We start from the raw sequence: 27,094 nt of genomic DNA on the forward strand, positions 1-27,094 counted from the left end.
ATCTTTTGGCGTGAGGTCGTACCTTTCTTGAAGTGGAAATTAAAAACTTCACTCATTTTCTACTCACGCTCATGTCAACTAAGGGTTGGAATTATTTAATCAGTTCTTTTTTTAGAGTAATAGACAAAAAATAATGTTCATTTTGAAGGAATTGCTCAGAAAAACTTAAACAAGTCTATGTTTTAGGATTGTTTGTAGCAGAAGCTTAAAGGCTAACATGCTACACAGACAAGTATATACAGACTCCGGGAATGTATCGCAAGCTATACGGATATTTTTAATGTTGTCTTTTTGGATGCAGATGAAGACAAAGACTACATTTTTGTCTGTAACTCTAAAAAGTAATAGATTACTCTGAAAATAATCCCAACCCTTAGTCGACATCACTTTAAACAAATGTACCCAAAAAAAGAGCTTTTGCGTAAACAGAATAAACTATTCATGGATAAGTAATTATACAAACAAAATTAGCTCAATTTATTTTATGTATGTATTAGCTCGGGACTATTTAAATTGATGATTTTTTTAAATGTGAGATGTTGGGTAAATATGACTTGCTGTTCATGTGCTCCACATAATCTTTGCCCTGTACAGACTGGTATCACAGACTCCCGGGCGCAGATGAGCGGTACATATATATTTATATATGAACGTTAGGCATCAGGTCAACAGCCAAATATAGCCCAAGTATTTGATTACATGCCACTGTCCTGAAATCCAAGTTGTCACATAACAGCTCGTACAAAGGGCCAACGGGTTTACAGTCACAATGAACAGAGCAGACACATGACACGACTGTATACGCTTTCATGTTCCACAAATCTAATAGACGTCGGGCGTGTGTCCCGGAGGCCGGAGTTATAAGGGGACACGCTTGACGGACAGACTCTTGGACATGCCTTAGCGCAGTAATTCAATGTACATATGGCAAATTCAATTCTCAAGCAAAGCCAGATAATCACTCTTCTGATTCATGCCTGGAAAAGCATCGCAGCGTGAGCCGGTGACTCATGCTGGTGTGAGACACATTCTCACTCTCACACTCTCGGTCTCCGGTGGGTTTTCAGGCCCACAAATGACATTATAAACTAGCAATAAGTGCAGCGGGGGGGCGTCAGACGACCGCCTCTCCATTCAACCCACTCGTTTTCAGCGTGGCTTTTCCTTCACTCCGACTCGCATCCATCTCCGGGACCCTCAGTGTTCCTTTACACACACGGGCCTGTAGGGGAAGAGCCCTCCAGCTAATTAGAGAGTTGCCGGTGGAATTTTCAATCCGACAAAGGAAGCCATTCACCTCGGGCTCGGGTGGTGAGAAAGGCTGCTGTGGCACTGCTCGAATAAGTTTGAGAAATGAAGAAACTTTCAAGGTTCTTCCGAGACACCCGAGCTCCCGTTATAGCTCATCATCCGAGTTCTGTTGTCTTTGTTTGGTCCCCACTGGCTCCGCTGCTCATACGGACCATTCATCAAGTGCTTCACCGGGGATATGAACGCTTCATGTGTAGGAACAGGTTAAAGAACCAACACACCAACAATGTCCACTCAAGTTCTGTCACACTCAGCCAAGCGGGTCAGGTGCAGCATCCACCCCATGATGCATTGCAGCTGTTGAGCGTATGCCAGCGGTTATAAGAGCTGAAGTTTTTTTATTATGAAACACTTATATAAAGTTATGATTCTACATGGCAGTGGTCGACTCATATTTTAAATGTATTTTCCAATCCATACGGCCAGACCTTTAATCGTCTTACATTTATTGAAGAAGTGTGCCTGGTCAATAATTGAGTCAATAAATATTCTTTCTTTCTTCCCCCATGTTTGAAATAAATATATATACTTTTGACCATTTCAACTATGGCAATGAGAAGAACAATAAAAAAATAAACATATTACAAATAAGAAAGTTGAGACTAGATCATGAATGTATTCTTTGAGTATACTTTTATTTAATATTGATACATTGATCAACCATTTAAAGTCAGAAATTGCAAATTCATTACCAGAACCGTTTGTAGAGGCTGTCGTAAAGTGCTGTGACCTTAATTTGAGAACATGTAATAAATAAATAAATCATAAAAAGAAAATAACATAATATTGGGAAAAAATTAAATTGAGTGAAAAAGAATGCACATCATTAAATAAACTTATATCTTAACAAGTTTATTTAAATACATGCAAAAAAATCAATGAATAATTGGGTCATACTTTTCCCAGATGTGCTCTGATCCGTCCATGTAGGGGGTCTTCTGTTATTGCTGCACATGCCGGCCATGAGTGTGGTCGATCTAGAAGTATTAAATCACACAAACCATTAGAGTCAAGAACACAGACACTCCTTAATCCCCTTAAAACCTGTAAAAAAACAGACACACATGCAACATTCCCCGTTGCACTTCCCAACATCAACCGCTTCCTCTTTGACTTCCTGTCTGTCAGCTCGCTACTGTCTCCGTGTTTTGTTTGGTTTCGCACCTTCCTCTTGTGACTTTCACAGCATTTTATAGGTGTGTGTGCTTCACAACAACCACACTTTCTCCCTCGCTCGTCTTTGTGAACAGAGCGACCTGGGGGGCCACATGCGACCCTTTGACTGTATTTATGCGGCCCTCGTAATGTCAAAGTATGATCACGTATAAATGGTTCTAATGCATTAGCACATGTATTTTGTATTTATTATCCATTTACATTTCAACACTTATTTACTTTTTGTGTGTCATTTTTTGAGTATATATTAATCCCTCAAAACCTTTTTTATAAGTAAGTTGCAGAAATGTTTTGAAAAAAACTCATACAAGAATAAAATTGCAGCTTATTTATTAGCTTACTAAAAGTCACGGCCTAATGACGAATGTCCTTTTATTTTAGGGATTTTTTTCATCTTTCTTTTTGCTTGACGGCCCCCAACAACATTCACAGAATTGAATGTGGCCCTTGAAGAATTTTAATTGCCCACCCCTGTTCTAGAGTGTGTAACAGCCAGTTGTCAAATATTTAGGGTATAAAGGGTGGATTTTACATGAAAGCTGAGTGACTTATTTGGCTTTTGTTGCAGGATTTCATTCATCAATCGGTTTTAATTGTATTGAAAAACTCTCTTTGTCATAACACTTTACCGCGGCTCCATCATCAGGGGTCATCGGCGGTCATCTTGACCCCGGTGGTCCCTCCTTCCGAAGGCGTTCCCCTTCGACGAACCCTCGGCACAAACGTTAATCATGACGCGACACAAAGCGTGGACGCGTCTGTGGTTCCCTCGGATCTCATTCAAATGAATCACAGCACAATCTGTTTGGAATATTTCTGCTTCCGTGCCAAGTCGCTGACAGTTTCCACTTGGCTCTGCTTGTCCTCAGCCAGTGGAGCGATGTCTGTTTCTGGCAGCCGCTGTGTTGAGCGTACATGTTGCATAATGCCGCGTAATGTAGTCCTCGTCTTAAATTGACCGAGACTGATAAAAGAGAAACGTATGAAGCGGGAAGTCTTTGATGCCGCTGTTGATTCGGATCTCTTATTGTGCTTATCAGTGTTTATGGTGTCTATCATGGAAATACAAACAAGCGGGTTGATGCTCGGAGTTTATCGCCTTTGATTGAAGAGATCTCTCTTTATGAAGGCCTGCGTTAACTGAAGCTTTATTACCTCTGCCAAGGAGGTTTAATCGCCTCTCGGCCAGTAATTTACGGGTTCAAATGAAACATGCGGAAGTGTTGATAACTCAGACCGGACTCTTCTGTTCAAGTGCATCTGCTGATGAAAGAAATGTTGTCATGTCTACAATGAAATATGAAACATAAAACTATTAAGTGTAACAAAAACATCAACGACAACAATGCAATCCTTACTCTTAAGTGTTTTATCCGAGCTGCCATCTTTCCTCGTGTATTACTGAGTAGAAAAGAAAAGGTTAAATAAGAGTCAGAAAAGACAGGAATGTTCTTTCCTCCGCTCCTTTGATCTCGACAATCTTCTATGATTACTGTAGGAAATTGTACGTAAACCACGGATGAACGGACGTCAACCGACGAGATTGAAACCTTTTTCACGAGTCACGACACACATTTATATCACAGAACAAAAATATCACAAACATTTATGTTAATAACTTTCTTGCTATGAGTTCACTTTAATCACAAAACTCCTAAATGTGAGGCTGGACATTAAACATCCATTCAACACCTTTCTTGACTAAAAACATTTAACAGTAAAGATTTCGCCAACACTAAATGAGTCCATGAAATCAAGGTCAAAGTAGAAGATGGAAGAAGAATGGATTATTGATCAGAAAGAATCAGGAGATGGTTATTCATTTCCATCAATCACACAGAAGTAGTTTTGTTGCAGGAACAGACATTTCTCTTCCTGAAAGAGGAAAAACAATAATGATTAAAAAAGCAAAACACATTTTTTTTTAATGGTGAGTTGATGAAATGATGTTAGTGCTACTTAATAAAGTCATAAAAAAAACACAAATATTAAGCTAAAATGATAATTGTGCGTCTTATCAAACACAGGGCGTCGTCGGTTGCTGTTCCCAGTCTCACGCAAGGCGGTCAGTGACATTTAAAAGTGAAGCGCTAGCTGTAGGATGATGTTCCTGAACCCACCGCGGCACGACTCGTGCCTTTGAGCAGAACCGGGAGACACAAGTCCCACCATTGTGTCGAATCATTTCATAACAGTTTACTCACAATAAATATTTTGAAACAAACATGTATAGTCAAGGTTAGTATTATGAAAACAAATCATTGAGGGATAAAATATGATCAAAATACAATGCAGTTACATGATAAAGACAGTTTAGTCGGTGCAAAAATGTGCCACGAATGTGCTGCAAACAAAGACAGGATGGGAAGAAGAAGAAAAAAAAAAGTATTGAACCTAAACCTGGAGAGGCCTGCGAGGACAGACAAGGATCTGTAAATGTATGTGGATGTGTCTGTGTATGTTTGATCTGACCTCGCAGGGGTCGACACAGACAGTCAAAGGTCTGCGTGAACTGGAGGGCTCTCCGATCCCGGTTCTAGTCCACAGACGGAACAAACGAGGACAGAGTGGAATATTTCTGAGAGAGGGGGAGGGTCCTCGCTGGCCTTTGTACTGTACATTCTTGTTTGTCTGCTATATGCTGCCCCCCCCCCCCCAACCCCTCCTCTCTCGCGCCGTCTCAGCTGTTGCCCCCACCCTAACAATCCCTGTTTATGTTTCACAGAGCCGAGAAGAGGAGGGCCGGTCCACGCATGAGGCCCGGGGAAATAATTAACCGCACACAGAAGCGCACAGTATGACTGGTGAGTTGCGTTCTTCCCCTCTCCTGTGTTTGCTGCGAGTCTGGACTCACCGGACGCTCCTCACTAGCTGGGCTCACACGGGATGACCTCTTGATCCGTTTCCCAGCTGATCTTCAACATATGGACTAGCATAGACCGGGGAAAAAGAAAAAAAAATATGATTTTGTTTTGTGTTTTTTTTTAGCATTAAACAATTAAAATCAAATTGATTTAATTAAGTTTTATTATCAGACAAATTAGTTTAGAAATAAAGAATAATGTCAATTCAGGAACAACAATTGGACAGTATAGACATAGTACAGGAAAGTAAAGGGCAATTTACTAACTTTAAATGTATATTTAATTATGCTAAAAAAGGTTCATTCAGTTTTTACCTTTTTCTTTGGGGTCAAAATTCTACAAATTCAACCAATTGTTTTTGATTCTCACAATATATTTAAAAAGAACAATCTTAAAAGGCATTCAATAAATACATCTAAAAATAAGGGCTTAATTTAAAGAATTACTTTCATTTTTTTAATAGTCATAAAATGAGAGTACAATAGAATCAACAGGATTGAATAAGAATTATCTGTTCAACCATAGACAATGAGACACGCTGTACTTTTTGCAGGAACTGGTTCAAAAACAAACCCAATGGGAGTCGAGGGAATTTTTTAGTGGATAAAAAAGTCATGTTTATTGGAGTTTGTCTTATATTTAATTTCAAATAGTATTAAAAAAGTATTTTAAAAGTCTTGAATTTAACTTGTCCTGCGCTGTAGGAACCCTTACATAGAAGAAACAACAACGTAACCTTGGATTTATACAATAAAATCAATATTACATATGAAATATCGAATCATTCTAAACCAAAAAAAATGAAAAATGGCTCAGTAACTTTGAGCTCATCGTATGTAACAGCTTTTATTAACATTAAAAATGTATCAGTTTAAATATTAATAATAGAAATAAAAATAATAAATTTACATTTTGTAACTCCACAAAGAAAATTAACACAAGTTTCTGCAAAGCTGGACTCGTACGCACCAATTAGAAAGTGTATATAACTCTGACTGACTGATATAACTTTGAATTCACACCCAAGTGTAATTATAATATCGTCCAGCTCTGTTGACCAAAGGGAAGAAGAACTGTGACGTGATTGATGTTTGCTTTTGATTTCCTCATGAATTCTAACCTGCTCTTCTGCTTTGACTCGGAATAACCAAAAGACACTCGGGAAGTAAATTAGAACGAGAAGCATCATTTTAAGCCTTTAAATTGACGGTTTTAATTTATTCAATTTCTCGCTTGAACAATCAATAAATCCCGCTGGAATATCGATGTCTCTCAAAAAACTCTGCTGGTTGGAGCCGTGCCAGACATCTCTCGCTACTATTGCTACATGTCTTCGCTATTGTGAGAAATAAAATCCCACTAATGAAGACACGCTGTTAGACGCCAGAACCTCTGGGAGACGTTCATTAATAAGAATGTGCCCAACACCAGATTAAAAATGGAAGATTTTGGCGTCTTATGTGTGGCACTGCTTGCCTGAGAAGACGAGCGTTTGGGAATTAATGGGTGTTGCCTGTGAGGCACATTTCTCTGGTGTTTAATCCCTTTGTGTCTGACTTCCTTCTCCCCACATTCTCGCTTGTGTAGCAGCAATATTGCTCTGCACCACCGTATTCAATTACCAACTTCACAACTTCACAGGGAGAGATAAAAGAAAAAACAAGCCAGAACCAGCAGAATTAGTTTTAGATTAAAAATAAAAATATCCTCAGGATGAGAGCAGCCTTGTTTGCTTCAATTTGTAGATCATTTGAATTGTCTGGTACAACTAAAGATACATTTGTTTGTACAAATATAATGATAATAATAAAAATAGATCATAACAGTTTGATGTTTATCCGTATATTCTTAATAATAACACTTAAGTTCTTTCATCTATAGCTGACATTGTAGTGACAAAAATAGTCATTTGAGCATTAGATATTTTATTTTCTGTCTCTGAGGCAAAAGTTTGATTTCAACACTATCTTTGCTAAAATATCTTATATTTTATCTGCTCCCGACTCCTGTGGATTTTTCCTTATTAACATTCAAATCAACACAATACACACAGCCTTTATTCATTGTTACCTTCACTATTTATTTATTTATTCATGAACTTTATTTCCATACTGACAGAAATGTAGTTGTTGAATAAAAAGAAAAATGGCAATGAAAACAATCTTTTATATACTTAAATTCAAGACACAAATCACTTCATCAGCTCCAAAAAAAGCCAAGGCTTCAGTTTGCTGATACAAGGAGGTTTGGTCAATACACAACATCCTGCTCATCTCAATCTGGTGATGACTTTGATGAAATATTCATGATGATTCCCTCTTTTGGCGAGTGCCACCTTTGGCCCGACGGCATCATCTCCACCACGACACCTCTGGTCCTAGCACCCCCCACCACCCCCCACCCGACCATTAGAACCACCCGTCTCCAAACATCTGTCCAAACAAATCTCAGCGTTTTCCGCGCTCGCTGTGAAGTATTATCTGCATCCGCTGCCTCGCTAATGCTCCTGGGGACTTAAGTCCGGATTAGAGCACAATTATGCTCTTCCACATTCTCTCCAGCTGTGTTGGGACAGCCCGGCGGTACCTCCTTGCATTTGTTTTGTGCAGAGTCATAAAAAAAAAAAAAAAAAATGGAGGCATCTCAGAGACCGAGTCCGTCAGCATCATCGGCAGCTTTATTGGAATTTCCCGTCTCGCTCATTCCCACTGCAGGGAAAGCCTTTTAATTGCGAGCAGATTTGCTTGTTCTGGCCAACAAAACAATGTTGACACACTTATTTAGAGTCACTTTATTTAAAAGAAACCTCTTAATAATGACTTTAAACCACATGCTAACTGTGAGACTCATCATGTTTTAGTACAAAAATAGTCGAGTGTTTGGAAATGAACCGACCAACATCCGTGAGAGGAAAAAAAGTCAACAGTTCATCCTCTACCCGGGATTCAGTTGCACTAAGTGACACTAGATCAAATTTAAATAAGCTGCCACAAGTCGGTGGCTGTGTTTTTCTTAGCAGCCTTAAGAGATCCAATGGTAAGCAGCTGCAAGAAGAAGTGTAACTTTACTCTTTACGGTCTCACCTTAAGGTCACACACTTGCGTGATTCATGGTGTTATTGATAGTTGTCAAAACCAGCCGTCGGACACCGGACTTTGAAGATTTAATGTACATTTTGTTGTCTGGAAAAAGATTGAGAGATGAAAAACAGAAGGACCTGATGTCATGTACATAAGTACTCGCGTGAGTTTTGCTGTAAATATCTTTAGATGGCAGTAAAAGTCTGATAGCTAGTGTTGCGACTGGCGTAACAAAGGTTGTTAAGACTATTTTTATTGTGTTGACAAGTTAATAAAAGTAAGTAAGTACTTGTTATTTGTAGACCTGGATCACAAAGCGCTTTAACAATCAAAAACAATACACAGTTAAAATATAAAAGGCCAAGACACATAAGACAAACACAGAAGTCCTACAAAATCAGGGAAAAGCCTGAACAAATAAAAATGTCTTAAGATGTTTCTTTAAGGAGTCAGTAGATCATCAAACACAGAGGGAGATCATTCCAAAGCTTAGGAGCAACAGCCTGGAAGGATTTCTCTCCTCTGGTCCTGAAGTGTGTTCAGGAACCATCAGTAGATTCTGATCCACAGACCTCAGAGCCCGAGCTGGGGTGTAAGTCTGGATCAGATCACTGATTTAAGGAAGAGCCAAGACCAAGAATAGATCAGAAAGTAAGAACCAGAATTTTAAAATTGATCCTGAAAGAAACGGGCAGCCAGTGAAGAGTTTTTAGGATCAGGGAAATGTGAGTTCTTCTACTAGAGCAGGTCAGAATTCTCGCTGCAGAGTTTTGTATTAACTGCAGTTGAGACAGATCCTTCTTGTTTAGACACGAAAAAAAACTGTTACAAGTGTCTAAATGAGATGGATGTAGTATCGTATGGATCGTGTTGTGACATAATTTCCCTAAGTTTTGAGATTTAAAGAACTTTTTTAGTCCGTTTTTTGAAGTGTTGTACTAGAAAAGACAAGTAGTACAAGTAGTACAAGAAGTACGAGCCAAGCTAACATATCACGAAATGTCTGGTTAGGCTTTTCTAAAAAATAATAAACAGATGTTTTTACACATAAAAGTAAACAAGTTTCATCTTAATGTTGGATGTTGGATGAGGTGAGGCGTTGGAGGAGGTGTGTTTGGCTCGGGGAAGTGAGTATTTCGGAGGTGGTAGAGGCCTTCCAGACATGAGGCTCACACTTATAGGTTCAAGGCTTAACGTATGTGTTTGAAAGAGGCTCTGTGCACGTACACTTGCTAACCCAGACCCATTTTTTTTACACTGTACTCTGGGGTTGGTGTGATTGTGTGTCTTTAAGAGGAAGGGGCTACAGGCGGTCAGAAAAAAAAAAAGGGGGTGGGATCATGCTTCCATTACTGGGCTACAGGCGAGCATTCTTTACACCTCATAAATCTCACCTGGTGCTAAAGAACCACTGCTGACATAGCTGCTGCGCAAACACATGCAAACACACACACTCTTGTGTGCACATGTGTACAAGTACATTTTTAGCGTGTGCATGTTGGTGGCTGTGAGTCATGTCAACAACAGCAGCGACGTCGGGAGAAAAATAAAGTCATCAATCCGTCTGTCACCCGCCGCCGTGTTGCCACGGCCAATGGGATTGGAAATTGCTCAAAATGGAAAAAGATGCTCCGTTGTGTTTGAACACTTGTCGTGTGTCATACGTGAGTTTCTTGTCAGAAGACGAAACACCTGCAGCGAGATAACAGGGTATTCATTATCCTCCTACCGTATTGATTATAGTTGTAGCTGCAGGGACATTTGCTTCCTGTAGGTGGCAGAGGTTTCATCCACGTATTAGAATATAAGTTTACAAATAGTGTCCAGATAACTTGTTGTTCTTTTGTGGCATATTCTTTAGGTTGTAAATATCATATGTCGAGGGTCATCAACAAACGCATAACAATCCCCAAGATGACGGTTTCTTTAGTGTTTCGATACCATATAAAAACACCACATGAATGATGGTGAACAGAGAGATATTAAGGGCTTTGGTTTTGATTTCCTTAAATTGTCTAGAGCACAACAAAACTATCAGGGATTCGCTGGATTCGGCCCTCACTGAAACTGAAACTCTAGTGTGGTGGAAATGGGTTCAAAGGTCATGTCACTATATGAAAACATTGGGAAATGTTACCTTTTAAAAAAAAATCTTGAGTTAAAGCTTATGTGATTTCAAGTCTTTTGTTCACCACTTAATCTTTGGCACCGTTTCCAGAAGTGACAAAAAAAAACTAAAAGGTTCAAATAAACACAAGATAAGAAAAGTTTCGACATCAAGACATCGAGAGTCGTGCTAGAGCAACTGAATGTGTTTAGAGTTTTAAACAACTGTTATTAAATCACATCCTGAATATATCTCAGTGTCTTTGTGGTTACTTCATTTAACTCACTATCTTGTTATCACAATATTCATATAATTGCCAACAAACTTGTCAAAAACTATGTCCAAAATATGCCAATTTGAGTTCAAACAGTGCATATGTAGTTTACAGTTTCCACTATTGTATTTTCAATATACCTCCACTTTGATCTTTTACCAAATCACTAAACGCTTAGTTTAATTACAGTTATGGTTTTAAAATAACCTGGATTGACATTTGGATGCTAACATCCCATTATTAAGAGAAACCATAAAATCCTTCTCTGATAAATCATTTGTCATCCTGAGCCAAAATAAAGATAAAATCGATTCGCTCGCTTCTCTCTTGCTGCCAGATGTTGGGCAGAATAGCTTTTGACATACATTTAAAAAGTTAATCTTGGTGTCCCAGGAGCTACAAAGCATGTCGCCTATTGAATTAATCTGTCAAACTGCTTCGCTGAGTAATCCCTCGCTTCTCATCACCAACCAGTGATATTGATGTCGAGGCTGCAGTGGTTTTCTATCAACAGGTTCATATTGTGTTCATCGCATCAGTCCTGTATTCGGTTAAATCAACGATACGTATTGATTCGTTTCTGAGGGAAAATGTTTAACTGTATCTCAGAGAATTCATGTAGTGATGATATTTTTGTTTTAGTCAAACATTGTTTCAAGTTTTTTGAGTACTTTGAGAAATGAATCATAATTATGAATCAGGTTGGTTTTCTGTGCCAAGAGCAAAAGTAAAGAAAAAAAAAAGTAACCTTATCCAGATCAAAGAAGTTAAATATTAAACAGTGTTCTTCCTCGGACCCATTGCAAAAAAAAGGAGGTGTAGATGGGGTTAGTAGAATATCTCAGATTGGGATTATTTAAATGAATGATTAAAAAGGGACACCTTTGTGTCATAAATAATTATTTTTTTTGTGCACAATACTTGTAGAACAATACTTTATTAAGAATATGACTAGATAATGGGTTATGAACTCAATTTTTTAACTTATTTTTATTGTATACACAGACGGAAAAACACTATGATCTTAATATGGTTTTAGCAGCTTTAGCCTTTCTTTTTTTTTTTGAATAGCGTTTTTTTCTTCTGCCTTTGTAGATTCATACTCTACTTCAGAAATAAGTTGTAAGGGTTCAACGTAAGGTTAGTACTTCTTCTTGTAAAACAAGTTGAAAAATGTTCAGTTAGAGCCGAAAGCCTCGGGTAACAATCATTTTCGACTGACAACTGCGCCAGGTGAAAAACCTTTGTTGCCTCTCAGAAAAAAGCTTGGTTAATGCCTTGAAAACAACAACGGCTAATCGGTCCTATACGAGCACTCTTGTTATCAGCGCCGATGAACTCACTGAACCGCAATTATGGCTGTTATGCCCTCAATATCTTTGCGTCCCGCGTGTTCTCTTCAGTGTACCATGAGCGATGGCCTCATGTGTCGACTGTGTACTGATAACACGTCCAGCATAGTGTCCTCAAAGAGAAGCTGTTTGACGAGTGAGAGACCGATAAAGGCAGAAACCTACAAAAACATAGGTACTTAAAATGAGTTCAGACATGTATTTTGTGATTAAAAACAACACACCAAAACTTGATATAAAGTCACAAAGCGGTGTGGTATCTTGGTAACCACTAGGCTTAATGTATACAAGAGTATTAAAGTATACATTTCGTGCCCTATGCAGTCCAGTACACACGGCCAAGACGTCCTGTTTGCAAGTGTTATGGGCACATTTCTCATGGTGAATCGGGGCATACTCCTCTTTCAGCTTGAGAAAGGGCTGCTTTGTTAAAGATGCCACCGCCCCTCAGAAGGTATAGCGCCCTGGTATCTGGGTCATTGAGCTAAATCTCACGTGGTGGAGGATTGGATTAGGTTCCTTTTATGACCCCGTTGATGAGCTGTGTTTCAGCAAATGCATTCTCTAGCACAGTGGTTCTGTCCAGAGAAGACCTGCAGTCAAGCATTCGACAGAGAACGTCAGTGAACAGAACAACAAGTACTAAATACTACAAAAAGTTCATTAGATGTGACAACGTTGGGCTCCGGGTGTTCGCTAACGTTATGACTGGCAACCTTTTTAATATATAATTTGCTATTTACAACACTATAAATAAAATCTTTTCAAGTGTCATATCAGCTGTTTATCATTCTAGTCACATTAAATGCTAATTCCCTAACACTGAAACCGTTTCCCTGTGGATCCTGTTGCAGTTTGACAGTGTTGTTTCCATGCTGTTTACAAGAAATGTTATTTTTTGGGATAAATGCTCTCTGTTCAGGTACGACCTTGTTCTTCATGTAGTTTAAACTATGAATGAGTATTTTAGCACACCTTTCAGTTGCGAGTTGTATTTCAAACTGCTCGCGTGAGAAGCATGTCCAACATTTGCAAATAAATCCTAACGAAGACACCGAGACCAACGATTCAAGAGTCATTATTTAACTTGTTGGTTCTTAAGCCGTGTTGTAGGTTGCAACATGAATCCATTAGAGCAGCATCGCTAATGCATTTGTGATTAGGTTTGATAAATTAATGGTGTGTGTGTGTGTGTGTGTGTGGTGAATAGGTGAGTGTCTTTGTAAATGACCCACGACAACAAAGGGTTGAAGTATATGTACTTAAAATGCGAGGACGTCAGGCTGTTTTGTTCCTGATGAATTGCATCCGTTCTCTATTTCCCGTTTTGAATCGGTGTTTGAACAAGCTGCTGCTGAAGGAAAAGAGATGCAAATCAGCCTGAAATGCCAAACCACAGCAAACCTTGGCATTCGCTGCATTATTGTCCTTAAATACCACACAAGAAACATCAAACGCATTAGAGCCTTGGAAAAGCTCCCCTTTCACTCTCTTCCTTGTTGCAAGTCCTTTTCATAAAATACTATATTCCACAAATATAACAATAAAAACAAGTTGTTGTTTTTTTCCAGCCTCAAGTTAGATTGTTTCATCGATATGTTCAGGAGAATAAGAACCTCTCGCCTCTGCTGTTTACCGTCACTACATAATGAGAAGTATTATGTTCAGAGTGTTTGCTTGACCTGAACTTATCGCTCGACAGACTTCCCTCTTTCCCCCAAAACATCTCTATTAATCTCCACATGTTAGTCATGATTTATACGTTTTTTGGGATTAAAACAATATTTCCCTCAGAAAAATTGTTAGTCGAGGTGGCGACCTTTAGAGCTTTAATCGCTCTTTATGAATAAACAAAGCAGTCGGAGCGCGAGCAGGAAGTGCCACGTAACAACATAATGTGTAAAAGAACTGCACATAATTCACTAAGAAGTTAATATTCTGTGTAGTAACACATACACACTTGTTGAATTAAAGTGTTGGTTTCATTCTTGTTTGAAAATAAAATCTTGCTCCAACTCATATTGGATTCATCAATTCATATTTGATGAATACTTTTTAAATATTTATTTATTCTTGTCATAATATGTTTGCTGCCCATTATAATGAGGCTGGACAAGAGATGTTATGTCAAGATTGTATTTTAAATCTGAACGTCTGTTCAATACAATTGTGTGTTGTTTTTTTAACCATATTATATTGATATTCAACAGTACTGTCGATTTCAAATAAATAAATATATATGTGTATATATATATATATATATATATATATATATATATATATATGCACATTTTTGTTTTCTAAAATCTTTTTATTTATTATCATGCAAATATTCATAGCAGTTGTTTACTTTGGTGTTTCAATTAAAATACTGGCCACTAGAAGGCACGAGCAGCTAGGAACAATGAAATCACGCAAGATCCTGGCAATGACTGAGGATGAGAGGATACCATACAGCCAGTTGATGTTTGAACATAAGTTGTAGCATTTTGGCTTTTTAAACTCTAATAATTCAAAGAAAAGAGAGCGCAAAAATGACAAAATGTCACTAAAAATCAGTGTCATAAACTTGTTGTGAAAAGTGTTGTGAGAGAGTTGTAGTAGTGTGTTGATAATGTTCTGAATGAATGATATGCTTTCGGTGCATCGACTATTAACCGTGGAAACTCCTGTACATTGTTGTGAACGTGTGATTCGTGTGTTTAAAGATGTTTATCTTAACTGTAATTCATCGTTGGTGATCCGAGACTGGGCTTGTGGAAACGGAGGCGATGTGAAATGAAGTGTGAAATAAATACTCGAGGGTCTGTCTGTTTAAGCTGAAACTTTAATGTATCACCAGCTCATTGAAAACTCATTGAAAACTGTCAAGGTATCAGACGGCAGCTTAGAATGGCTCGAGAGCAGCTACACTTGAGATCACTTGAGAAACATTATTTCTTGAAATGAAGAAAAAAAAATCAATCAAATTGAAAAAAGAAACTAGTGCCAGCGGGGGGGGCGTCTTATCACTCACAGCACGGGGGCCAGGCCTGCTGTTACAGACCATCTCTCAAGCTCTTGCTCCTGAAACAGTCAACAAGTGTCATCAGCCAAACGTATCCGTCTGCTGCTCTCCTGTCCTCAGATCATCGATCAGCGTCTCAAACCCCCTCCAGCTCGGGCGGACGCTCTGAGTCTGAGGTAATGGTTTCCTGGCAAGCAGAGTGGGTCAGAACCAAACCATAGAGCCCGTTCTGTGTGGCCGCCGTGACTGAAGTGAGCAATCTCTGCTCTCTCTGACAGACGTGGGCTTAAACGAAAGATTGAATACATTAGCGCTGAGTACACAGAGGTGACCCCGGCGCTGACCTCGCCACTTCCCTGCTGCTGATGATGTTCTGGAGTGAATGTGGTTCAGATGTAGTCGTGCCGCACAAGCGACGCTCTATTTGCGGTGGTCCCAGTTCAGGCTTCTTTATATTCCTCCCAGCGGTTTGATTTATATTTGGGGATGTCGGCTCTCCCGGGTTTTCTTTCTGAAGCTTTTTTCAGGGCCTTTCGACTTCTATTCCTGGAGCGGGTTTAGACTTGTTATCTTAGTCACCTGAAGCTTTTACTCAACTTATATAAATGTTTTTCTGTAACGTCATCTTGTGAATATGCTTCATGTTGTCGGTCCCTTTTGAGGTTTAATAAATATACCTCATAAAGACGTGTTTCTGAGAAGATCTCCTGCATTGAACCCTGATGTTGAGACTTCGTAAGTGACGGCCACTAGAAGGCAGCATTTCCTCTTCAAATGATTAAGAAATGTAAAAAATATATATAAAGAGGAAATAAGATTAAAAGATTAAACCTAACCTTGGTGTTATATCTTCACTTTGATACCAATTTCTTAAAGCAGCTCTATGCGGTTTGAAGTCGAGCGACACCAGTGGACTAAAGTGGAAGTGTTTAGCCCGACGGGAGACTACATTTCCCATGAGCACTCGCTAAACGTCGTAAGAGTTGCCATGTCCCGGTTTGCAGCAGTTGGATGAATTTTCTGTTTCCAGACTTCTATTGATGAATGAAGGATGATACCGATGAGGTAATGAATCAGATTGTGGATAATGAAATATGATATGACGGCTTTGGAAATGACATAACTTTAACTTTGTTTTACTACTGTAATCTACATATCATAGCTGATCAGCCAAGCACTTCAATTGAAATGTGTACTGGGACCACCTAGTAGGTAAATTATAGCGTTACTGTACAGTTATGATCTTGAACTACATGGTGATCGAGACTCAAAGAACTAAGACGTAACCACAAAAAGACTTGTATTTACCTGTATTTTAGATGAAGTCTTACCTCATTCAAAACATTGCACGTTTCCCTGGAACAATTCCTCTCGCCCATGCTTCAATACAAGGACGTATAGCAAGCAGTACAGAGGTATTTGGATTTTTTTTACTGTTCTTTTGGAGGAAGATGAAGACGAAGACAACTGAGCTCCAGAAACTAAATTAAAATGAACAAACATTTTTGTCTACAACTCTTAAAAAAAGAATTTATTACTCTGAAAATAATCCCAACCCTTAGTCGACATGGGGGTGAGTAGAAAATGAGTGAAGTTTGAATTTTTGGTGAACTATTACTTTAATTGTTATTCCAAACAGAATAAAATGATGACTTTAATAGATGCTTCAATGTATCATAATCATTTATTTGTTATAATGCTTCACCACAATTGATTTGTTGACAATCCTGTGACTCATGTTCTTTCAAGCTCAGCAGATCTCGCTGTTAACGTCATGTTTGGTTGTGAAGGATTTGGCAGCCGTCACCAGAAGTTCATCAACACTTCATTAGTGCGTCGTATCATTGTCTCTGCGGTTTGTAATCATGAACAGGTTTATCTGATTCTCCAACGTGGGCTAATCTGGCTCGGCTAATGTATCACCGCGTTAATTATTATTCATCTAGTCGTCCTGACAACTTCAATCCTCGAGGTCTGCTGGCTGTCATCAGAAATTTCCTGTTATGAACTCAATCAGCGCCGACAATGAAGTGGAACTAAAACCCTCTCGTCTCCTGCTGCGCCGCAGACGGCGCGAACGATTCCTTCCGCTCCTCCTCACCTGTCAGCGCTTCACAAACACATCGCGCCGCTCTTTATTAGCACGATGCTGTCTAGAGTAAATGTAACCCGTCGTATTGTGAGCACAACATTTATAGTTGCATTTAAAGAAGTACTAATATTCGTGCGGTAGCTTAATAAGTGAATGAAAACAATGATAGTGGAGATGAAAAACACTCAAGAAGATTGTTTTTTCTGTCGGATTGATGTTCTGGTCAGATATATACGAACGAGAACGGGCCATGATTGATGCCAGCTTATAGGTTTGAGGCAGACATCCGGGGCAGTAGCTCGTCTGCCGGTTCATAAATGGATTTGTCCAAAAGGCTCACATTGGAGAAGAACCAGATGTAGCTGGTCCTAAGGGAAGATTTTTTTTGGGGATTCATTTGTGAGTCTTCAACAACTTTTAACCCCCATTCTGATGCTGACTGATATGCAAGTGTTCCTCCATTGAAAAGCTACAGTATTTTTGTAGCATCCTTCATGCAGAGACTCCATAAAACACCCTTCAACACATTACGTTTGTATATCATCCAAACCTTTGTATATGAAGATATAAACCTCCTGTAGCTCATTCAGATCTGTATTTTTTTTCCAAATCAACCCCAGTCTTCGAGAAAAACCCTTCAAGGGCCGCTCATAAACATCTGACCCAAACTCTTTCCACCGTGTGTGTCCCTCTTCGACAATTTATGATCCCCCTCCGCTCCGAGTATGATGTAGAGAAAATATTGCACACCATACTTTATCCAGACGTGTCATCAGTTGGGCCAGGAACAAATATTATGTCTTTGCAAACATATTTCTTGGCCAAAAGCAGAAAGCCGTCCTTGTTGCACTGCCAAGTCAGGTTGTAAGTCTTGAGTTTTCCATTAGACAGGTGAGAGTCGATTTATATCAGGAATATCTACGTACGTTAATGTACGTGTTGGACGAGAACCTCGGCGCACAAATGCTGCCGAGTCTCCTCGACTGGCTCTGAGGAACAAAAGGAAAGCGACAACGTCGTTGATTCATTTTCCTTCTTTCTCCATCAGATAGTCGAAGTAACCATAAGTCCACAAGGTGAACCCTAAAGCGTATATTCAATCTTTTTTTGAAGCACTGAATGTCTGCATTAATATGACAGACCCGCATTTAAGGTGTGGCAGATGAAAAAATAACTGAATTTTCATGTCCAAACACATCTTATCACAACACTGAGTCAGACATAGCTCTGCACTAGTGGTGTGTGTTGTCAGGTTTCTTGTGATACCATACTTGCAGTATACCATACGATATATTACGATAAATTGCGATACTGTAGGAATAAAGATACATTTGCAGTATGGTGCCTTTACCTGCAGAGGATGTAATGACTGCTGCCATCTAGTGGCTGGGACTTTATTTGTAACACAAAAATGAACAAATGCTGTGAATATTTGCATGTTTATTGTAAATTACCATTTAAAAAGGAAACGTTTTAAACTGTAAACCACAATAGAACTGTGTTGAAAAAATTGTTTTTTGAAAGAAAATCATTTTCAAATTTATTTTAAAAAAAAAACAACCTACAATAAAACTATACATTGCTGTCGACTATCGATAAAATATCATGACAGAAATATCGCTGTATGTCACCCTTAGTCATCAATAGTTTCCCTGCAACAACTATTTCCCACATAGAGATTCACTTATTTGAGCTTTTTTTCTGCCTTGTTTTTTTTTTTTTAAGTAAACCAGACCAAGGTTACCCTGGAGAAATTATCATTTTTTTCAAAATAAAACACCTATAAAAATACCATAAAGACTTTTTTTTCATTGTACCAGACCATGGTTGTGGACCACTGCTCTAGATGGGTCCTGAAGATTGTCCAGGTTTTTTAACAGTGTCTTATTCGACGAGTTGGTGATCATAAAGCCACGCTACTCTCCTTCATGTCTTTTGGGAGATGAGAGCAACGGTGATGGATTCATCGGAGACGTGGTTTGGAAGCCTGCAGTGTAAAGGTTGAACGTGAGAGCAATTAGAAACGTTCCCTGCCGAGCTCAACGCTGCCTCTGATTTCTTCGCTCATGGGTGGAGTCGCGTGGGATCGTGTGGAGATCATGTGAAGTAATGTAGATTCTCACGTGACGGTGGATCACAATGTGTAACTTCAATATTGATTCAATGAACTACAGTTGGCGAAGACGATTTGAGGAGCTGCAGGCGTGCCTGGTCATTGTTGTGTCGTCAGCTCGTAAAAGAGGAGACACGGTAGCCACAGGATGGATTTTAAGTTGGACGGTGGGGGGGGGGGTGTTTTGCTTCTTCACTCCGTTGGTACTGGTTGTATAAGTATAAGCCTGTTTTCCTTAATTAGCAGTTTTGTGGTCTGGTTCAGTCTGGGGCCCCATTTAAGTACAGCCAGTCCCAATTAGACAATTTCACATACTTAAATAATCTTCAGCTCCCCCACTTTGAACATTTCATCTTTGAGTTCCTCCTTGATTTAGATTTATGGTGAAACCAAATGTACCCTAGAGTTTCATATTTTCTTGGTTATAACCACCTTAATTGTTACATCCATAGCTATGACAGTATATACACAGTAGGTTTGTTATTTAATTCATATGTATAATAAGCTGGTGTCACCCGTCATGACGCTCACAAGATCATCTTCATCTTCTTCTTAAGTCGAGGGCCGTTGAAGCCCACGCTCGGCTCCAGTCGGGGCCCATTGTCTATCTGTTTGATCAGGTAATTACCACCATTATGCTCTCACACACAGCCGGGCTTCTCTTGGGATTCCTCACATCTAGCCGGCTGCGGCTTTACCTCTTCGACCCTTATTCTAACGGTAAGTGGAGGAAGTAGCTAATGGGCGCGCTGAAGATACAATGGTTACTGAGGAGCAACTTGAAAAGGCGGAGAAGGTAGCAAGTCATGGAGTTTGAGCTTCTTGGTGAGAAAAAATAAATCCATTCTCGGTGCGAAACATCAGCTGTTCATCTCATGAAGATGTCTGTCAGTTTTCGACCTAGGGTACCAACGATTCACAAGCAATGCTCAAGCGGACTGTTTAAAACAAACACATACTGGTTCAGAACTTTCAAAAATGCACCATGACTGCATGTCCTTGATTCTCCATGTGGCTGGAAAAGAGTCCTGAACTCCATCTGAGTTATGGTGCAAAATTATGACTGGAATACTGTAAGAACCTTATTTGGACTTTTATTTGCCCTCTCTTGGTCTAGACATTCACTGACCCGGGAGACGAAGAGTCTTTAGTTTTATTAGGTTTTATATATATATTTTGGATTGAAGTCAAGAGTTTTACCTCTCAAATCAGACCCTGAACTCCCTTAACCACGCTAAGCATGATGTGTAAAAATGTATATTTTCTCATATTAAAGTCGAGGGAGCGGTCATGCAGAGTGTGCTGGCTTGAATTAAAAAAACACCGCACGAGTTTTATTGTTGTAGTTTGACGTCCCCTCGCTCCTGCAATTGTCAGCGGCTTAACGTGGAGGAAGGTGGTCCGTGTGTGGTTGGAAGAGCCGGGAGTGGATGAAAAGTTGAATTTAGAATTCCTTTTATATTAATTCAATTTTATTTTATTTAAAGATTCTTATCATAACGAAGTTATCTCAATTGACAGTTTAAGTAAGACTATATTGAAGAAAATAAAAAGGGATCCCAGCAACTCAACAATGAGTGAATCACATCCTGGCAGTGGTGAGGAAAAAACTCCCTTATAGAAGGCAGAAACCTCGAGCAGAACCAGACTCCTGCTGCGACCGACTGGGGGGTTGTATAGAGGGGATGGACAGATGGATGGAGTAAAGAGTGAGGGAGGATGCAGTGAGAGAAAATATGAGAGTATAGACTGATGTTATTCAGGAAACACCTGTTTACACCTGGCTACAGTCGACGCCATTGGTTCTCCGATAGTTAAAGCGATAGTTCACCCAGTACTCAGAGTCTACCGTCTGCACATGAGGCGCTCGCGATATTTACCCAAAGTACTTCTGGAGTACTTCCAATTCCCAAACATTAGTCGACATGAGGGTGAGTATAAAATGAGTTAAGTTTGACCTTTGGGTGAACTATCACTTCAGGTATTTTGATATATATTTGAGTTCCTTATTGCTCAAATTCAAAATTGTTTTTAACAAACCTTTTTTCTATTGTAGCTAAAGTACTAGAGGACTTTCTTTCCTATTTCAATTGTACACAACAAATTGCACATAAAGAGATTCAGATGTTCTGTCATTCACATCAGTATAAATACAGTTAAAGTGATATTTAATTGGATTTACAAACTTCTTACCACATAGTTATAGCTTGAATACTACGTTGTGGGGTTTTTGTTAGTTGTTTCAATTAGTAAAAATGTTGCAGAAAAAACTTCCAACCCAACCATCAATATTAATTATACATAACGTGTTTTGGTTGATTTTAGGCACAGATTTCATTTCCTGTCTGGGCAGTGGTGGCGGCGGCAGGTGGGGGGCTCTGGCTGCGGGTGTCTTTGAGTGGTTGCACAGAGAGGCAAACTTCTAATTGCCCACTCAGAACTGGTCAGGGACCGCTGCCAGAAACCTCAGTCAATGCTGCTAAAGTGGGTGTGTTGGGGGTATGTAGCACATTCAGCCAATCGGTGCTGCCAGGAAGCGTGGCCAGAATGGAGCCTTTTCTCGTTTCTTTTTTTTTCGGCGCCACAACAAAAGAAAAGGCGTGCAGGAGGAGTCCTGATTCTGGAACCCTGAGTTTCAACAGCTGGACGCCACAGCTGAATCCATTCCAGTAGATTTTTATGGTTGTGTTCTGATGATTTACCAACATTTTTATTATTTTTTAAAATGATATAAAGACAGATTTTAGTTAGTCAAAGAACTGTGTTTTATTTGAGAATAAAATATTTATAACAGTAAATATCTTACAAGAGGTAAAGCTTGATAAACAAGTACAATTGACATACAACTTCAATGGATATTTTTATGTTATAGTCCAAAAAAAAAACATCCAGAGGTTGATTGACAACTTTGAGAAATTGTCCATATCTATGAGTGTGTGTGAAAGGTTGTCTGTCCAGGGTGTCCCCTGCCTCTCGCCCTATGATACTGGGATAGGCTCCTAGGGATAAAACGGTAGACAATGAATGAACCTATAGAAAGGTGACGGTTCATGATTGACCTTTGGTTTTTAGTCCAGACCTTTTTTAAGATCTCACAAGTGTGTCCCTCTTGGAGATTCAGTTTTAAATCCTAGCCCCTGATGAAGAAATCTACTCGGCAGTGATGGACTCACCAGTGCCAGTGAAGCAGCTTCTCCGGGCCGACTGTTCATCACCTGGTGTAATGTTGTGACCGCGTTCAATAATGGCTTCTGTCACTCAAGCGCTCTGGATAACTCGGCAGGTTCACAACGTCTTTTGTGTGTTAGCGCCACGGCGTGTGAGGAAGCGACACCGCCTGGTGTCGGTCCATTAGCCGACAATAGAGCGTGGGGGGAGAACATTTGCAGCGGGACGTTTGTTCTGCTTTTAAAAACCAGGCTCTGCGGTGAAACTTGAGATCGGATTGTTGCTCCTCCGCCCAAGAAGATACGTTTCCACGGCTTTTTTGTCTTTCCGTGTGAATTTCCACGTGGGGAGTGGCTCCGTCGTCAGGTATCGGTGTCGGGTCGAACGAGTGGGCGAGAATCAGTGGACAAATGTGATCTGCAGTGATATGCTGGAGGGGGCAGCTGAGTCCAAATTAGACCAGGGCCATGACGTCGTCTTCCAAAAGGAATCCCCTTCCATGGGTTTGTCGGCGCGTCTTTCTTCGAAACCACTCCAGTAATAGCGAGCTGGTCTGTTGTCATTCATCACATGTGACGACTGGAGTAACATGAGCACCACTGAGTAAAAACAAAATAGATATCTTTCTTCATCCAGGGATCTGTTTGTGTCTCTAATCCTGGCGAGGCATGTGTCCTACCATGATAAAAACATCCTTTAATTGAATTAATTTCACGGACTAACAGCTCATATTTTCACTCTTGACTTCCATGCGTCTCACTTCTTCCTGGTGATTTACGGACCCTGCCGACGCCGAAGTCAGATCACGACGCCGTATGAGGCCAGGATTTGTAGCCGGGCTCGACACAAAGCAGGGAAATCTCCTGCTGTTCTTTAACTCGGTGCCTTCCGTGGATACCTTTTCATCAAACACGACGCGACTCCCTGGTGGCCGAGCGCCGGGATATAAATAGAAGCTCGTAATGGGTTTCATCATAATATACATCCCTGGAAATGAATATTGTGGGCACGTCACCACCGGATGATCAAGAGGCTGTCAGTGGAATAGTTAACTGGAGGACAATAGAAATCAGGTTGAATTGATGACTTCGGTTACACCAGACAATCTGATGATTATTTCTAAAGGCATCAAGATTTTTTAATCTATACCAGTTTTGGGATGACACCTACACAGATTATTTATCGATGCTCCACAATAAGTAATTCACTAATAACCAGTGACATACGATTATTTGCATAGAGAGCTGGGATTAATTTGAAGTCTTAATTAATTCAGTATTAAGTTGCTTACACAAACATCTACTTTTAATATGTACTTCACCAAGCTTTGACACCCACGTCATAAACAAAATTTCCTAAAAGAGTATCAGTTTAAATCATCTGTAAAGGGTGAATTTTCCCCTGTAACATTTCCCTTTTATTATATTCCTGTGTTATCTATTTCATATAGTTTCCTGAGTTTACGTAAAAAGGGGCGTGGTTGACTTGACTGACAAGTGAGAGCTAGTTTTATCCCAAAATCATGATTGCATTTTTTAAGATGGCGTTCATATGTTTTATACAGGAGAAAAGGAAGGTCCTGAATCGTGGCAGGAAGCGTGACGGACATTTCATTGCTTTTATCCGAACATCGTTACTGTTTGACATTTCGGGAAGAAGGAGTTTTACCTCCTCCTGTGTTACACAGATTCAGTGGAGCGGCACATCTTTGCACATGATGACATCAGAAGCCTCCCTGTGTCGTACCAGCCTCAATGTTCGTGTGACTTCATAATTAAAATATGCACTGTTTTTGTGTGAGCTTCCACCGCCCACCTGTGTCTTGTGTTCGGGGGCCCGCTACTCCTCAGAAGAAATTCTAGTTATTTCCACAGTCGTCCATGTGTCTCCATGTGTACGTTATGAAAAAAGGAAATCTACCTAAAGAACAAAGGCCTGTCCGTCAAAGGACGTTATTGATTCTGGCATCGATACTCCTGACGCTCTACAAAGTCTCAGGATTGTTGCACAAAATGAATCCCTTTTTGATTGAATCAAATATTCTCATGTGTCAGCGGAAAAAAAAGAGCAGCTCCCAGGATTTTACCTCCTTACATGTACTGCACTTGTTCGGTCCTGACGTGGAGGGGAAATGTTTGAACGGTTTGGATTCTAATGGCTCAGAAAGCAACAGCGCCTCTCGATGCTTCTATTTTACGGTTGGTAAAGAAAGAAATGGTGAGTGTGGAGGACTGTGCCTCTACAGCTGGTGAGGACCGTCCCTCCCTAATAAAAGTTTCAAAAGTACAGCAGGAATGTGGGAAGGGTTGAACATTGGAATGAGGAATGTGGTGGTTGTGAAGTGTGGGAAAAATGGAACAAGAGCTGGTCAGGAGGTGTAAATAATGTGGCAGATGCATGTTTAATGCAGTATTGTGGTGTAAGTGAGAATGATGACTTATGTGGTTGAATTTCACCTTTTTATGTGATCATAAACCAGCCTTAGGGAGTCATTTTACTGCATACTTCACATGCCTTCATTTTAATTTAGATACATTTTTGGGTTTAAATATACAATAGGCCTTAAATCACCACAATAAAAAGGTGAAAATCCGCACAGTAGAGAACCTTCTATTGGTTCTAAATTCCTTTTATAAATGTATCTATTAGAATACTCGGATAAATATTTTAATCTCTCAAATTCTGTTCAAAAATGATCTACTTAATCCTCGTGGATCTAGAAAAAAATTATATAAAGCTGTCTCCAATCCACAATGTAGAATGGAATCTTTTTTATCTAATTATTTAAACTGATTAAAACTGTTTAACGTGTAATTTAATGGAACAATGCAATAATGAAGGTCCTCTTTATTGCTTATATGCCCACACTGTTTGGGAAACAATAGCAGGATATTAGATTTTGCCGGTTGAACCTGGTTCTCCTGCGAGAATCATAGGCTGGTTGGAAAGATTAAAAGTAAATACATTTCTGAGAGGAAAACTCACTCTTCACTCACTAAAGTGATGGTATCATCTTTCTCCTTAGCTCACATCTTTTCAAATGTATTTTATTTCAACTGAAATAATTTCATTTTAGGCATGAAAATGTTGCAAGAAAGATATAAATAGCTAAATATATTAAAGTACTAAATCAAAAGAAGTGTGCAGTAAATGAATGCGTGAACGGGGCCTTGACTTTTTTGTCTGTAAATGATATTAAATTATAATGAACATCATAATTATATTAAACCTCCTTTATTTATAAGACAGGAATTTGTAATTTACTTGTATTGCTTTTAAAAATCTTAAGTGAAGTGCTCGTCTATTAAAACGCTCAAGCTGGAGTGATGTGGGTGTGAGGCAGAGGACAAGGTTGCCGTGTGTGAGTACTGTGTAGAAGAATGTGTATGTAGGCATCCACATTTATGGTACTCTTCTTTCAGCACCTTTAAAACTCTGCACAGTCACTTGACACCTGTGAGTCACATGGTCAGGGGCCTCACGGGGACACCAGGTTTTTGACCTCTGTGGAAAGTAAATGTTCCAGAGCAGGAATGTATAAACTTTTGTTTTACAAAAGACTCAAAGGAAATCAATCAGGAAGCCGGTCTATCAGAAAGTCGAGAGCCATGTATTTGTTCTAGTTATGTTTATATATTTATCTATTAAATTATTCAACATTTTATGAACAAATAAGCCAATGTTTCACAACACAATTAACTATTCATGTTTTTTTTTTAATTACTCTGATTACTTTCTCTTTATTATTTGGGTCATTGTGGTCGATGCAAGTATTTAGATCAACCCAGAAACCTTTGAAACACCAAACCATCTGATCCAATGAACGATGTCAATGTGCCGACTCATTGGGCGGCCCATACGAAACAGAAGGCGGCCCATTGGTTCAGTCTCTAACTTATGGACGGCTCGTGCAACCGCCTGGACTTTCGCAGACGTTGCTTCTGTTAGGATGGTGTGTGAATAAAGTTGTTACTTTGGCAACTTAATAGAAAGGAAATGTTCCAGAGCATTACCTAGAGATACAGATCTAAAAAGGAGTGTAATTACTAAAAGAGAAATCCAAACATTCTTTGTTTAGAGAAAGATAAAGTGGACAACTGTTTATTTTCTTTTGTTTCTCAACTTGTGCAGACACTCAACAGCGAGAGCGCTACCATGCACATGAATTTGCCCCAACATTATTCTTTCAGAAGACACCCAGTCTGTTACAGTAGCCTAACCGAGTGTATTCGTGTGGGAAACAACGAGGCTGGAACTTAGTTTGTAGCTCTGCAGCGCGCACGTCTTCTTTACTTTCGACATGTTGAGCAAAATCCCCAACGACCACGAACTCCATCTTCTTCCTTTTTTAACCTATTCAAAATAAAACGGCGGAAGTAAATATTAACACAATGGCGAGTGCCTAGAAGTCCGTTACAGTGGCATATATGCGCCATTCAAAATGACAAACACGGACCTTTCGGATTTGCGGCCGAATTATTAAATAAAAAATCAAATTAAAACTCCGATATTCTCTGTAATTATTACAAGGTAACACTTATCCTGTTCGA

The 27,094-nt window shown here is 39.5% G+C and overlaps 1 protein-coding gene across 1 annotated transcript in view; it reads left to right on the top strand.

The window, feature by feature from the left end:
- Positions 1–27,094, top strand: part of LOC148085981 (thyroid hormone receptor alpha-B) — a 144,572-nt gene that overhangs the window by 52,899 nt on the left and 64,579 nt on the right. The window contains exon 3 of the mRNA XM_087784135.1: positions 5,213–5,291. The gene's annotated coding sequence lies outside the window, so the exon portion shown is untranslated. The remainder of the gene's footprint in view (positions 1–5,212; positions 5,292–27,094) is intronic.

Source organism: Callionymus lyra, chromosome 2, assembly GCF_982586985.1.
Source record: "Callionymus lyra chromosome 2, fCalLyr1.hap1.1, whole genome shotgun sequence".
In the NCBI taxonomy this organism is placed as follows: Eukaryota; Metazoa; Chordata; class Actinopteri; order Syngnathiformes; family Callionymidae; genus Callionymus; species Callionymus lyra.